Source organism: Brachypodium distachyon, chromosome 3, assembly GCF_000005505.3.
Source record: "Brachypodium distachyon strain Bd21 chromosome 3, Brachypodium_distachyon_v3.0, whole genome shotgun sequence".
Classification (NCBI taxonomy): Eukaryota; Viridiplantae; Streptophyta; class Magnoliopsida; order Poales; family Poaceae; genus Brachypodium; species Brachypodium distachyon.
Genome location: NC_016133.3, coordinates 13,597,406 through 13,613,594, shown reverse-complemented (window position 1 = coordinate 13,613,594; position 16,189 = coordinate 13,597,406). Strand labels below are relative to the sequence as shown.

Sequence of the window (16,189 nt, the reverse complement as noted above, 5' to 3'; positions counted from 1 at the left end):
GCCTCGTGGCCAACGGATCCAGCGAGATTGAACTCGTTCTTGGTCTCCTCTTGGTTTTAGCGAGCTTCTTCGCGCTCGTTGACGGAGAGGGAGAAGCGCTGTGGAGAAGAGAGGGGAAGGTGGAGGGGAGGGCGGTGGAGGCGACCGGAGCGCCGCTGGGGTGAGAGGGAGAGCGGCGGCAGGGGCGAAACCCGCGAGAGGGAGAGCGGCGGCGGGGGTGAGAGGGGAAAGGGGGGTTCGGGTCGGGGGCAGAAAGAGATGGATATAACTGAGAGGACGACGGAGCAAGGCTGTAGAAAGAGGAGGGGTTTTTTGTAAAAAAACGTCGCGACAAGAATTTCGGGACAGAGGGAGTATAATTTTCACAAACATATAGACAACAAACACGTGAATTGGAAATGCAAACTGTGAATAGGTATGTAAACACTAATAAAAAATCATTATAGTTCACAAACGACTACATGGCTCGTGGCTTATGACTGGTTGCAACAATTATCACGTTGCGCTTGCTTCCCATATACAGTAATTTACCACACATAATGCATGTGAAATCAAGTACCGCACATAATCCATGTAAAAATTCAAGCGTATACAAAATATCACAATGATATTTCAAGACATTAAAACTCCACCTTGACTTGAAATAACTCGGCGACTACCTCTGAGCTTAAAATCTACTGATAGCCACAAACAGACCAAAGAGACCGCAACAGACCGACAAGAAAAATACTTTTTGCAACAACACGTTGCAGTTTTTAGAAAACAAAAGCAGCTCAAATAAACTGAAACCTCTTGGCCCGCCTTGAACTGTTCTATCCTTCTCCACATCCTCTAGAGTTGGAGGCTTGGGATCCATGGCGCCCATCCCTTTTTTGCAGCCCCGATGTTGAAGAAGTCTTGCAACCCCACCGAAGCAGCTCTCGTGCATTTTAGAGAGAATAATCCCAACTGGTTCTGGTTCATGAGGCCATTCATTTTGGAAATGCCCCACAACATAGCTGCAATCCCTGTAGGCAACATGTTTTTCTTCGCAACTCTTGCCATCCTATATGTGATTTTTAATACCAACAGATGAGATTTTTTTTAATGAGAATTAGAATCGAAATGCATATGTCGTAACACCTTTTGGAAAATAAATGTTGTTTTCTCTGGAGAAAATTCACTAATGTTTGTCCACAAGAAACATTTTACATAGCATTAGTATTTCTATTTCTTTAATGATACATTTTCTCAACCAACTAAACCAAAGAGAAATAAATAGTTCAAGACAGACTTTGTAATTCTTACCTGCTCCAGCGGTGCTTTGTTGGTTTCCTGCAGCCCACTTAATCTTTCTTTAAGAGAAGTCTGAAGAAAAGAAGCAACATGTAAACAGAAACAGAGAAAGGAAAGGAGTGATGAGTAATCTAGAAACAGAAAAGGAAAGTAGTGATCTGTAATCTAACTATCTAAGCATGACCTCCTGATGAGTTAGGACAACATTGGCATCCTCTATGTAGCTGACTTTGTTATCCAAAACTTCCTACACGAAGATCCAGTATAAAGATTATAACATGAACAGGTAAGAGAAAAAGGAGAAACACATTAGTTTCACTCATTCACTCCCGTCGCCTCTTCTTGCTGGGAGCCTACTATCTCCTCGCCTTATTAATCTGAGACCACGAGGATAATATTTCTGGAGACACATAAATGAATCCAAGGCTCGAACCTGCAAGGAGGACAGTCAACGATTAGTGCAGATGCAGTGCAATGAAAAAAAAACTTACAAAGATGAACCAGAGATTACAAATTTACACTCACTGGAAAAATTCCAGAGGAGATCTTGACATGAGAACATAGTAAATTTGCTACTGATGCGTCGGGGTGTACCTCGTCGACAAGGACTATACGCAAAGAAAAGAACAGAAATCACCGCTAACCTCTGAACGGATCAGGAGAACTCCAACTCCGGAGGACCAGCCGCTTGCCCCGCTGAGGTAGTCGAGGGGGTCCGAGTCCACGCCCCACAAGCGGAATCGGGCCAGGCGGCGATGCCCCTGCGGCGGGGAAAGGGTACAGACGCTCGTTAGCTCGATGCAAGTCGGGATGAGGGGGAGAGGGCGAGGCGGGTTGTCCCCGGCAGCGGGCGGCGATGCACCTGCCGGCGTTCCAGATCAGGATGAGGAGGAGAGGGCGAGGCGGACAGCGGCTCGGGCCGGCGCCAGGGCCCCCGCGGTGGGCGGCGATGCCGCTGCGGTGATCCAGATCGGGATGAGGGGACAGCAGCTGCGCCATGGCCCCAGCGGCGGGAGGCGATGCCGCTGGAGCGCCCTAATGGGAACCCTAGCGGGTGGTTGATGGCCGGAGCACGCGAGGATAGAGGGCGGCGGCAGAGATGGGGAACAGCGGCGGCAGCGTCGGAGGCGAGGAAGGGCGGCGGCGGAGGCAAGGAGAATCCTATCGGGAGAGAGATGCGAGCGAAGGGCAAGTAGGGGATCCGTTTTCCCGTTTTCTTTTTTCTCGCGCGTGGGTCGGTTGGGGTGACGGACCAACGTACGTACCAAACTGCAAATTAAGTAGCGGTAAAGATATCGTCGTCCCTTGTGGACTGATCATACAGTTGATCCATTTCCTTAACATGTAGGGTATGACACGATGCCACATAATTCAAATTCAACTAAAAATGAAGACAAATCATGAAATAATAAATATAGATCTGGAAACAGCTAGTCTTATGCACACACTCAAGGAAGTTTCCTAATTACACGAATCATGAACTTTGTCTGTCATTTGCTTTTAGTTTCCCCTTTTTAAAGCCGCACAACTTTTTAATCTCTTCTTCTCAACCTCTAATAAGCTCACCTACGTGTACGGAAATTCAGTCTATCTCACACCCACGGCCTGCTAGTTTGTACCACCTGGCTGACATTTGGGGCCATGCTAGTTGCGTTAGCTTGTAACCGGCCCTCCTACTAGTTTTCCCTAAACATTTGGACCAGTACACGAGAGATTCTCTTAAACTACGTCTCAGCACAGGATTGCTGATGCTTTCTCGAAGTACGATACCAAGCTTATGCTACCGGAAGCACTCTCGATCATGATAAGGTTCGACTATCTAAACCAAAAAGGGGTAGAAAGTTTGCTCTAAGGCAGTGGAGGATGCCTGGTCGCCAGAGCAAAACACCATGCAACACATGGTCTTCGGTTCACGGCTAGCACTCCCTTCCTGATGCCTCATGTTCTCAAGCTAGGCTCTTTTTTTTTTCCCCTTCTTGTATTGCTTTCGCCAGCGGTGGAGTAGCGTATAAGAGGGCTGAAGATGGTAAAGTAAAACTCAAGGACTCATGAAGCACCGGGAGAACACCCTCAACCAATGGTCGGATATAAATTGTTGGCCATGCTTGGTGCAGTTGGTGGCAGTATTTATCTCTCAATCAATTTTAGGAGTATATTTTTGCATGGAAACGTCTATTTTTCCTGGAGAAATGGGGACGAAACATCAAAAGTAACGGTCGGTTCCTATGCTGTACAGCAAGCACATGTGATTGTTTTATTTTTATTTTTGGTTCAAACAGATTCTGGCTGTTAACATTTAGTTCTCTCTTGGTTAATCAATGATGTGGACACAATGCAAGGTAATTAAGGTGGCACTGGAATGGAAATATCTATGGTGCGCATATCATCCTCCACAAAAGAGTAATCAACTAATTTGATACGATGTGTATATTTGCTCCAAAAGATTCTGGACGCACAAAGCATCGGTTTAATTTGGTCCACACGATCTTAAGGTTGTAAGCAAAAATCAAATCGTTGTTCACGCACGTAAGGGCAGAGATTACATCACTAGCTAGCTTGTTTGGCAAATTATTCAGAAGCACATATTATCACTTCACAGATAAGATTGACTATGTTGCCACACAAGATCATTTTGATCATATTGTTACTCGTGCAGGGTATGACATAACTTATCCAAACTGCCGGGCAGGTTAGAAAGGTGACGGCATGTGCGTGGGAAAAAGATGCAAGGACCTCAGATAATTGACATGAGAGGGCTGATTCGATACACACCAACTCAAAAGGGTAAGATGATCTTTTCAATTTTTTCTTTCTTCCTCCTCTTGCTCCGGTCGCTATTCTTTCCTTCCTCCTGTCTCATTTCTCTCTTGCAAGATATCTATTGCCTTAAGAATTGTTTCGATGATCCTTCCGGTGAGTTTATTTGGAATTGTGTCTACTGCTACAATGTAAAATGTCATCACGATCCAACGGTGGAATCTCCTGAAAACCTTAAAAGACTGAGTGATGTTTTGATTTCTCACGGCCATGCGGCATATCATGAGCATCTGACTTGTTTGCATGTTTTCCGCTGCCTCAAGAAATTTTCCGCCGATCCCTTCGGTGGGATTGTGTGGAATTGTCTCTACTACGATCTTCTGAAATTTTGTGGAGATCCAACGGTGCAATATCCGGCAAAATCGAAAACACCGTGTGCCGTTCGTAGCCAGACGGAAAGGAGAGAGGAAATATTGTTTAATGCCCATCGTCCTTTTTTATGAAGTAGCACGGAGTGATCTGAGTCATTTTTGTGTTTTCAAACAATCCAGTAATCAGCAAATTTATGGAACCACTAACGTGTCTGTTAATGACTCCAACTAAGACTTATACTGACGGGTAAAAACTCAAAATTGTGCAAGATCCGAGCCCGACTAGTCTCGATCACGAAATACGGCATGCAACGAGTCGAGAGTGAGCGGGCGCATCTTCACATGAATATACTGACGCGGTTTCCTCGTATGAGTACACATATCTTCACTGAAGATTCATTCTTGGTAACAGAAATAGCTTTTGAGTTCTGTTGATCTTTGTTATGAAGGACTTGAGAATTGCACTCAGGGATTCAAAAAGTCAAACGGTATATATACTTCCATTCAGTAGATCCCAGACCCACTTGACTTGGACTGCCAAGCCAAAAAGGCGAAGAAAAGAAAAAATGTTTCAGCTGGAAGTTTGCCCCAAGCGTGAAGAGGATGCGGCTTGCTGGAGCAAAACACCACATGCAATGCAGTACTTTGGATTCATGCCAAGCATTCCCTTCTGCTCCTCTTCTCAAGCTAATCCTCTGCTTTCTTTTCTTGCATTGCTTTGGCTACAGTTGGTGTATAAGAGATAGAAGTGCTTCAGTTCAAGGATTCATGAAGCGCCGAGAGAACACACTCAGCCAATGGTCGGGTATAAATTGTTGGCAAGATCATGTTAAAACGGCCCCCACTGCATTTGCTTCTTTCCCCATGTCTCCTATTCATATGTGCTAAATCTTAATTTATTGACATGAATGAACCATCACATCGCCTTGCTTGTGTAGAAAATGTGGATGGATGAGAAATGATTGGATTATTTTGAGCATGCTCAGGTTGGGTGTGGAAGATATATATGGGTAGAATGTATGCAAGAAAAGGACAGAAAGCACCACATAAATACTGACATAGGTACCTGAAAGGCCGCTGATAGTGATGTGGTTTCTTCGCATGATGAGCACACATATCTCCACTGAAGATTGTTACTTTTTATTGGTTTTAGTTTTCAGAAGTATCCACATGACAAAGGCAATCCCAGAAACTGAAGCGAAGAACGTAGGCTTCTCAAAGTTGACAGATTGATCTACTCGGTCCTGAAAGTTACAATGGAAAGTATAAGCAGGAGAGACGTTCTCCATAAAAGTTGCATATAAAAAAATTTAGATAAAAGAATCCGACCACCCGCTGCCTTCCATGGCGACTCAGGAGAATCTTCCACTCCAGCGGCAGCCGGCTCCCTCCCTTGCTGCCGCTGCCGGGCTAATGCCCGAGCTATGTACGGCAGAATTTTGATTCCTCCCGTGCTTCCAGCATGAAATCGTCTTCTCTTCTATGTACTTTGTGAGTCCACACATGCTTCTCTTCTGTGTAGTACTTTATGGGATTTACAGATGATTATTTCATTGCAATTTTCTTTAAGAAATTATACTTACAAGAATCATAACGTCAAACCCAAGAATTTTCACCCGTTTCAAATTATAAGATGTTCTAACTTTGTCCTAAGTCGAACTTTTTTAATTTAACCAAGGTTGTGGAAATTTTTACTAATTCTACAATATCAATAAATATACTAAGAAAATGTCTATCATGACGGAGGGAGTAGCTAACTGAGAAATAGCATACCGTCGCCATCTATCATCGAGAATGTAGATGTGCCACGAGAATGTGGTGCGAATGATTCTACAGTTGGCCCCATTTTCTAGGATGTAGGGTAAATCACAACACCTCATTATCCAAACGCAACTAAAAACTGAAAAAAAAACAATCATGCAGTAACAAGTAATATATAGATATGGGAAACATACTCATGCACAAACTCCAGGAAGTTGCCTGTTCAAATTACACAAATCATGCACTTCATTCGAATCATTTATTTGCTTCCAGTTTCCCACCTTTCTCACCACCTAAAACTTTATTAGTCTCTTCTTTCTCAAACTGTACTTCTATTTCTTTTTTTTTTTGCGGGAACTCTACTTCTACTTCACAGGGGCGTCTAGAAATTCATCCACCTCACGCTTATGGAATGCTAGCTAGTTTGGCTACCACAGACTGACATTTGGGGCCATGCTAATTGCCTTAGCTTGGAACCGGTCTTTATACTGAAATGTTCTCCCCATACATTTGGACCGATGATTTTCACGAGGTCTTAGCACAATGTTGTTGACACTCTCTCAAAGCCTGACAAGTGACAAATGCTAGAAGACCATGCTGGAATGCAAAAAGGCCCGACTCGTCACAAATCCAAGGCAAACAAGGAAAAAATGTCTTAGTTGGAAGTTTGCTCCAAGATAGCGACAGACGGCAGCTCGTTGGAGGAAAGCAGCATGGAACGCAGCGCATTCAGTTCACGGTGTTCCTGATGCCTCCTGTTCTCAAGCTACCCCTCTCCTTTCTTTCTTCCCATTGTGTTTGCTAACAGTCTGTGTATAAAGGAACCAAATTAAGGCGTTAAAACTCAAGGACCCATGGAGCTTCGAGAGAACACACTCGAACAAGGACCATTGGGTATAAATTGTTAGCCATGCATGCTTGGTGTGGTTGGTGAAAACATTTGTGTCTCAATCAATTTCAGGAGATACTTTTTGGACGGAATGTCCATTTTAAAAAGAAAAGAGGATGGAACATCACATCTTCATAAGTATGGCCCGCTCCAATACTGTATAGAAAGGGCATGCAATGATTTTTCTTTTTTTCTTTTGGTTTTAAACATATTCTTGCTCCAATAGTGTGCACACTACGCAAGGGGAAACTGCCACTGGAATGGAAAGATCTGTGATGCACATATTGACATATATAACGTCCTCCGCAAAGGAGTAATTATATATTCCTCATATTATTTGCTCCAAAAGATTTCGGACACGCAAAGCATTGGATTAATTGGGTGCACACAGATCTTAAGGTTGTAGCTTGTACGAAGAAATCGAATTGCTATTTCCGTAAGTTAAGGCAGAGATTAGATCGTTAGACAGCTTGGTTGGAAAGTATTGAGAAGCACCTATTATCTGTATCTGTCCACGTATAAGATCCACCATGTTGGCACACAAGAGTTATTACTGTTAGACCTTTAACGCATGAACAAGTGCAACATGAGAACAATAAACATAGATAATGTGCCTGAACGAACATCCATGCATTATGCCTGCCTTTCATGCATAGCATGTCAGGTTCAATGCTAACACAATCAGAACACACAAATTGCTAGCAATGTTAAATTCCAAGCGGACAAAAACACCATATCTTGCAACACTGCTCATTTTACTCATGTAACGAGCATGGCAACTGAAAGTAGCATTGCCAACAATATAACTGAAGGATCATAAATTCCATACCTCTAATACATCTTCCTAGCTTGCTTAATACCATCCTTTTGCAAAACTCATCCAACAATGGCAGAAGAAACTCAAGCTCAGCAATCACTCTCGCCAGCTGAACTTAATGATAACATTGCACATTTCACCCGTTTCTCGAAATATCTCGTCATGAGAAACAATTTCATGGCCTGCAATGAATCACAAACAAAATTTTGAAACATGTGCTAGGAAGACTTACTAGCTACTATATATGGATAGCAAGGGAAAATAACCTATTGTATGGATAAATCAAGCTCAAAGATTAAAACTGAGACCTGCCCATTTCATAACAAGCATACAATGAAACTTAATACTAACCATCGTCATTGATTTAGTACTAATCTATTCATGGGCAAAGCTACCACTAAACATTTCATTACAGCAAGACATGTCGAGGGTACATGAATAACCAAGTATGTGTTTCTTCATCCCAAAAAAGAAACATGGGATTTTCATTGATAAAATTCATGATGCTGATAACTAATAAAGTGATGGCATAATGTTTCCACCTGAATTGATTTTTTCAACCTATTCGATAAAGCTTCCTTTTCATTTGAAGTACTGGAACTAGTGCAGTCACTAAGCTGAAGCCTAGCATTCCCTCAAAAAGAAGCTGAAGGCTAGCATACTCATTACCAGAGAAATCTTTGTTCAGCTCATTGTCTCTATGCAGTGTGTTCATGTCCTCCCCAGGGGCTACCTCTCAAGCCTTAAGCTTATTAACACAAGTAAGCTCCTTGCGAAGATACTTAATCCAGACATCCTCTGATTCTGGGCAAGATCTGAGACCACTCTGCATAAGTGCACGTGCTGTAGCAACATCCAAGTTCTCGTCAAATAGCATTGTGAACTCAGAATACACATCAGATTCTGAACCAAATATATGCCTACATTGTGTACTCAGAAGGCTGATATATTCACCATAATTGTATTAGCGGTTCAATAGTGATGCAAGCTTAGAGAACTCAAGGATAAGTAGAGAAATCATCAGTATTATTAGTACTACTAGTTGCAACATTGGGCCACCTGCCTCCCAAGGACTGACCTAATCCTACAAACAATTTACCTGCCCCCCATGCCTGCGCCCCAGTAACTCTATCTCTCTAGTATCTACTCTGCTCTACTTTTTTTTTTTTTGAGGAAGCTCAGAATTGCAATTTCTTGTCCGTGAGCAGTAAGATACTTAGTACGAATACTAAACAGCTCCAGCGTACAGTCCAACTTACCCGACTGGCCGGCCGCCGGCGCCTCCTCTCCCGCTCCGCCGCACGCGCATCGCCGGCGCCGAGAAACGCCTCCGCCCCCGCTAGCGCTCGGCCTCCATCTCCGTCTTACTCCTCTCGGGTCAGTCGACGGCGATGCTCTCTCCCGGTCCCCTGTACCGCGCCAAGAGACGTCGGTGGCGAGAGATCAGTTGAGACAGGCATGGCGGAGGAGAAGCTCTCGTGGAGGCAGAGAAGGCGGCGGGTGAGGATTTCTGGCGACGCTCGCGCAAGTGAGCGTTGACGACAAGCCTAGCAGGTTTTGTTGCTTCACTTCGTATTTGGGCCTCCAAAGCGTTTGTAGGCCGAGTTCTCGCGGCCCACCTAAGACGGGCTCTTGGGTAATAGTACCACGTACAGTACTGTTTATGTCAGAATTTCCTTCCTCTCAAAACAGAAAGTCAGAATTTCCAATTTCTTAGCCCCTGCCTCCACGTCCGGCTCCGGGGATCACCGCCGCCACACGCGGCACGCCTGCGCTCCATCCACGGCCTTTGGCATAGGCGCCGGTTCCCAAGCAATTCTCTATCTTCGCTGAAGCAAATGGTTGTGCCGGAGACGAAAGAAGCGAGGGGCTAAGAAAAAAAATCTGAGACACTTATTAGGAAGGAGTACTATTTGTTAGTCCCTCTTTTGTCAAACCTCATGCTCACATGTGTGTCAAGAAATTCACTCCACCTCATGCTCATAGACTCCTGCTAGTTTTGATAGCACTGATTGAGACACCGAGTGGGATTTGGGCCCATACTAATTGCCTCGTCTTGGAACCGGTACTTGCGTTGGGCCTGGTCTTTCTAAATGATACCTTGCTTATCGAGAGCTGTATCAGGCGTGGTAGTTGTATGGAAAGATGGGATAGATGGAAAAAGGCCGACTATGGCACCTCGCCGGAGCAAGACAACATGCAACACATTGCCTTCGGTTCACAGCTAGCGTTCCCTTACTGATGCCTCCTTTTCTCAAGCTAACCCCTCTTCTTTTCTTGTTGCATTGCTTTCAATTAACTAACAATTGGTGTATAAGAGAACTAAAGGTGCTAAAGCTCAAGATCTCATGAAGCGTGTAGAGAACACACTCAACCAATGGTCGGGTATAAATTGTTAGCCATGCTTGGTTTGGTTGGTGGCAACATTTATCTCTCAAATCAATTTTAATTAGGAGATAGGAGTATATATTTTTTGCATGGAACATCCTTTTTTTAAGAAAAGGGGATGCATGAAACATCTTCAAAAGTAGTGGTCATCTCCAATGCTACACAGCAAGCTAGGGGCAAGAGATGTTTTTTCTGGGTTCGAAGATGTTCTGTCTATTCACATTTAGTTTTCTCTTGGTTAATTAATCAATGCATGTGCATGCAGATTATGCAAGGTAAACTGGCACTGGAGTGGAAAGATCTGGGACATCTGTGGTGCACATATCATCCTCCACAATTGAATAATAATACATTCCTAATATATTTTGCTCCAAAAGATTTCGGACACGCGAATCATCGACAGTTAATAGAGTCAACACAGATCTGAAGGTTCTAAGGAGAAATCAAATTGCTATTTCCGTAAATAAAGCCAGAGATTAATCGCTAGCTAGCTCCATTGGCAAAGTATTGAGAAGCACCAATTATCTGTTCACGTGTAAGATCCACCATGTGTTGCCACACAAAACCATACTGTTAGCTATGCAGGGCATGATACAACACTGCTTCGTTGAACTAACTGAAGACAAATCATGCAGTAACAAGTATAGATTCGGGGGAAAAACTTATGTCTTGAGTTCATCAATAACAAAAAGCAATGCACAAACTCGAAAATGTTGCCTCTTGTCCGAGTTACATGGATCATGCACTCCGTTTGTGTTTCCGATTTTACTGTCGAAGAACTTATTAGTCTTTTCTTTCTCAACCTCTAGCTCACATGCGCCCACGAATTGGGTAATTAGGGGGCCAAAAGGCTCAGCTACTCACAGACCTAAGGCAAAAAAGGAAAGCGAGCAGATAACACTGTCCCAACGAAGCAAAACACTATGTGTAACACCCCAACCATTCACGGACTGCCTGTAGTTACTATTAGCTCGATAATTCTCCCAATCAAGCACGCTTAACTGAGCAGTTCTTAGAAGACGAGCTTCATGAAATGAAGATGTATCTCACTGATCTGATTAGTACTATCAATCCTTTTAAGCACTCCTCTTATCAACCTCAAGCTTGGGGTATTACACCATGCAACACAATAAGTTGGGTTCATTCCAAGCGCTACCTTCCCGTTGCCTCCTATTCTCAAGCTAACCCCCTCTTTCTTTGTTTCTTTCTTTCTTGCATTGCTTTCACCACTGATTGGTGTATAAGAAAACTAAAGGTGCTGAAATTCAACGTCTCGCGAAACATCGAGAGAACACACTCGACGAATAGTCGGCATAATATGTTAGTCATGCTTGGTATGGTTGGTGGGAGCATTTGTCTCAATCAATTTCGGGGATATTTTCGCACGGAACATCTTTTTCTTAAAGGAAAGGGGATGAAACATCTTCTTAAGTAATGGCCGGATCCAATGTTAAGACAGGCATGGCGGAGAAGAAGCTCTCGCGGATGAGGATTTCTGCGGAAGAGGAAGCTCGTGAGACGAGACGAAGCAGTGTGAGCGTTGATGATAAGCCTGGTAGGCTTTGCTACTTTGCTTCGCTTGGTATTTGGGCCGCCAAAAATATTTGTAAGCCGAGTTCTAGAGGCCCATTTAAGACGGGCTCTTGGACAATACTATAACACAAGGCCCACATCTACTGTTTACTAGGCATTCCGATTTCTCGGCCGAGCTATGTCTCGCTGCCGCCTCCACCTCCGGGGGATCACTCCCCACATCCTTGGTCTGTCCCCTTTGAGGTGTGGTTAGGGGTTAGGTTCAAGTTTATGTTCAACCAGATCGGAAGTAGCATGCAATTCAAGAACCTGGAAAAATGTAACTAACATGATTCCTTCTTCAGGTGCACGAAGCCAGCCATGGCAGCGTTGGAAGAGAAAATCGAATTCCTGGAGAACAAGGCAGCCTCGTCGTTTGAGCCTTAGATTGAATTGTCGCATTTTCAACATACTCTATCTAAAGTAAAGCCATCAGTAGGTACAACTGATATTTTTCGTCGCAGCAAAGGAAACACTTTGAGAAATATTCAGCCGATTGATTCATCTTGGCGTGCTTATGAACATATATACTGCAGAATTTCCTCATGAACACGGTGAACCGAGATGACTCTGCAGGGCATCCAGCACCAGCAAATCCATCTCTGGAGTGCGTGCATAAGCCTTACAGAAACAGACTAACAGGGAAACATGGCTTTGCCACATTCAATTTTTTTTCATCAGGTCCACCAACAATTTTGATCACCCCTCGATGTAGAGAATTAGCTATAATATTTTGGTCATTTTGGCAGTTAGGAACTCATGGTGCTTGTTGTAATTTTACAACTTTATTTGTCTGGTGCTTGGATTATCTAGATTGAGATGTTCAAGGCTTGATGTTCAGGTTCCTGAAACGCGGTTCTCTTGCAATATTTCATGTGAAGCTTCAAAAACAGCCATCCTGTAACAATTTGTCCTGATACAAAATACAGTTATTAACACATTCTCACTGTCGCTGGCAGTGAAGTTCAACTAACTATCACCATGTTATGTGTTGGGCTTATATTGGTTTGTAATCTCCACCTATATTTACTTGCAAGATAACTCACCATTCTTACGAATAACAATCCTCTTCCCACATTTGCAAGAAAAATCAAGCAAATTAGTTCATCAAGATAACCGGACCAGTGGTCTCCTGGGTAACCAGCTCACACAGGTGGTTCTAGGAAAATGGATAATGATGAAATCTTTATCTTCTAAACGTAATGCAATTTTTTGTACCAGTTCTGATGTTAGCACGATATATGGAGAAAAGACCTAGGTACATGATCGCACATCTTAGCTAAAAAAATAAAACATGTTTTGACTGGAGGTTTGCTGGAAGCAATTAGAGAACGGCGGCTCGCCGGACCAAAACACCATGCAACACAACGCTTTCGGTCCACTGCTAGCATTCCCTTCCCGATGCCTCCTTTTCTCGACTTAACTCCTCTTCGTTCCATCTTGCGTTGCTTTCGCTAGCAATTGGTGTATAAGTATATAAGAGAACAAAAGGTGATAAGACTCAAGGACCCATGAAACCTGTAGAGAACACAGTTAGCCAATGGTCGGGTATAAATTGTTGGGGGCATGCTTGGTGTGGTTGGTGGCAACATTTATCTCTCAATCAATTTCAGGAGATATCTTTTCCATGGAACGTCTTCTGTTTTAAGAAAAGGCGATGGAACATCTTCAATTCAGAAGTAATGTCCGTCTCCAATGCTGTACAGCAAAGGCATGTGACGTTTTTTTGGGGTTCAAACATAATTTTTGGCTGTTCACATTTAGTTCTCGCTTCGTTAAACAATGCATGAGCACACACTATGGAAGGTAAGCTAGCACTGGAAATTCAAATAATGGTAGATATATTTGCTCCAAAAGATTTCGGACGCGCAAAGCATCGGCTTAATTGGGTCAACGCAGTTCTTCAGGTTGTAAGAAGAAATCAATTCCGTAATTAAAGGCAGAAATTAAGTCGCTAGCTAGCTTGATTGGAAAAATATCGAGAAACCCCTATTGGAAAATTAAAGGCAGAAATTCACAGTTCACGTATAAGATCGACCATGTTGTTGTCACACGGACCATATTCTTAGTTATGCAGGGTATGAACTAATTATAGTTTAAATATAGATTTAAAGGTTAAAAAAGAAAGCAAGTAGATAACGGTGTTGTATGAGAGCATAACTGATAACACCGCTTCCCATCGCCGTGCCTCCTCCTCGGCCGCGCGGATGGCCGAGATCATCCACCTCCCTACTCTCAGCCGATCGAGCTCCTCCTCTCTATCTCTCTCTCTGCCCTCTCGATCGCTCCGTCTATCCCTGCCCTCTCTCATTCTCTGTCTCTCTATTTAATCTCTTAGTTTGACTTTTTTTTGGAAGGGAATGTTAGTTTGACTCAATTTTGTGTATTTGGGATGGTAGTGTTGAAATCATGATATGAAGAGGTATTTTCGCCATTTTATTTATTACATAAGTCACCCGAACATCATATGCCTATCGGTCTAACCAAACATGAACCTGGCGCATCCAACTTAGACGGCCAATCCCTTTTTCCTTGATCGTGCTCACCTATACCAATATTGCTCTCAACCAAACATGCTTAACTGAAAGCTTCTTAAAAGATGGGCTGCCGATAACCTAGATGCATCTTACTAGTACTATATTACCGGTACTGTCAATTCTTTGAAGTACCCCAGTCATGTACGTCAAGCCAGGGGTATTACACCATGCAACACAACACCTCAGGTTCATGCCAAGAGCTCACTTCCGGCTGCCTCCTGTTCTCAAGATAACCCCTCTTCTTTCTTCCTTGCATTGCTTTCACTGATCATGGTTGGTGTATAAGAGAGCTGAAGGTGCTTAAATTCAAGGTCATGAAACATCGAGAGAACACACTCGACCAACCGTCGGTATTACTTCTCTTAGGAACACATACAAGAAAAAGGATAATGGTAGCCCTCCCATTAACTACTTCATTTTCATTTATGAATTTGATAGTAATAGAAATCCATGTCCTACCGAGACAGAATTAGCCATGCCTGGTTCGGTTGGTGGGAGCATTTGTCTCTCAATCAACCCCGGGAGATATTTTCGTACAAACCTTCCTTTTCTTAAAGGAAAGGGGATGAAATTAACATCTTCATAAGTGCTGGTCGTCTCCAATGTTGTGCGGGAAGGGGACGTGGCATGTGATCTATTTTGTTTTTAAATTTGGTTCAAACATATGTTGGTTGTTCAAATTTAGTTTTCTCTTGGTTAATTAATATGTTCACACTATGCAAAAGGTAAACTCGAATGGGCAAGATAAGTGGTGCACATGTCATCCTCCAAAAAGCATTAAACATTAGTGGTGTCAATTGGTACCAATGACTTGTTGCAATCCTGTTATAATCAAGTTAGTGAAGTTTGTTGTTGTTCATTCGTAAAAACTGACAGCATTCCAATAAACACATCACCAATTTCCCTCTGTGCTGGCTCCGCAAAGGCATATATTTTCGTATTCCGTTGACAAATATCACCAATTTTTAATAACATTAATTCTTAATATTACGGCACGTTTATAAAATTGGTAATCATCTGTACTGCCCATGTCGTTAACTTCAGGATGTTTCAAAGGAGAACATGCCCAGAACATCTTGGACAACCTAGCGTAGCTTAAACGAGTGCTGGCCACGGCGTTTCAGGCTACACTGTTGGCCTCGCGGAAGCTTGCAACAGACTGTTATGAAGTCTGTCAATACGTGACACAGGCAGTTCCCCCACGCGACCCTGAAACTCTAGCATGGTGTAAAATCGAAGTTGCAAATCAACACAGCATTTGCTTCTTTCCCCATGTCTCCTATTCACATGCATGTATTACATGCTCATTGCTAATGCACCACCATATATATATCGCCTCGCATAGTCGCATGTTCATATACGAACATGCTCAATCTAGTTACAGAGCTGTGATACGAAGATATGCAAGTGTAGAAGATGTGGATGGGTGCGAAATGATTGAATTTTGAGATTGTGCTCGGCCCGTATTGGATTTGGGTATATGTATTATATGCAACAAAGGGAAAGCAGCACGTGCATACTGACATAGTTACGTGTGAAAGGCCGGTATTGATGTAATGATGCCTTTATTTTTCCCGTACGAGTATGTACATATACATATCTTCACTGAAGATTTGCCCAGTTTGAAATTAGCATTCTAGTTTCTGGAACTATCCACACGACAAAGGCAATCCCAGAAATTAACTGAAACGAAGCACACACGTCTCTCAAAGTTGATAGATTGAAGATCAAAATATATTTTAAACCTTGATGTTACAGAGCTGGTCAAAATCGAATATTAATCTTCCAATCCCTTAAAAATATACGGGTTATGGTGTGTGTG

General features: G+C 43.0%; 2 long non-coding RNA genes across 11 annotated transcripts; both read right to left on the bottom strand.

Annotated features, from left to right (window-relative positions):
• Nucleotides 1-979: 979 nt before the first annotated feature.
• On the bottom strand, nucleotides 980-12,086 carry LOC104583549. Of its 2 annotated transcripts, none has more exons than XR_002965318.1 (4): nucleotides 12,071-12,086; nucleotides 1,460-1,601; nucleotides 1,288-1,347; nucleotides 980-1,045 (listed from the first exon to the last, which is right to left on the bottom strand). It is a non-coding gene; the product is annotated as an uncharacterized LOC104583549 (long non-coding RNA). The 2 variants fall into 2 exon arrangements; XR_002965317.1 differs by having other exon boundaries at nucleotides 1,460-1,593.
• On the bottom strand, nucleotides 4,769-9,413 carry LOC104583548. Of its 9 annotated transcripts, none has more exons than XR_731373.3 (6): nucleotides 9,130-9,413; nucleotides 8,540-8,713; nucleotides 7,883-8,052; nucleotides 5,733-5,927; nucleotides 5,470-5,647; nucleotides 4,769-5,125 (listed from the first exon to the last, which is right to left on the bottom strand). It is a non-coding gene; the product is annotated as an uncharacterized LOC104583548 (long non-coding RNA). The 9 variants fall into 9 exon arrangements; XR_002965322.1 differs by lacking the exon at nucleotides 9,130-9,413 and adding an exon at nucleotides 6,177-6,973 and having other exon boundaries at nucleotides 8,540-9,121; XR_002965324.1 differs by lacking the exon at nucleotides 9,130-9,413 and adding an exon at nucleotides 6,177-6,973 and having other exon boundaries at nucleotides 5,733-5,917; nucleotides 8,540-9,121.
• Nucleotides 12,087-16,189: the final 4,103 nt, after the last annotated feature.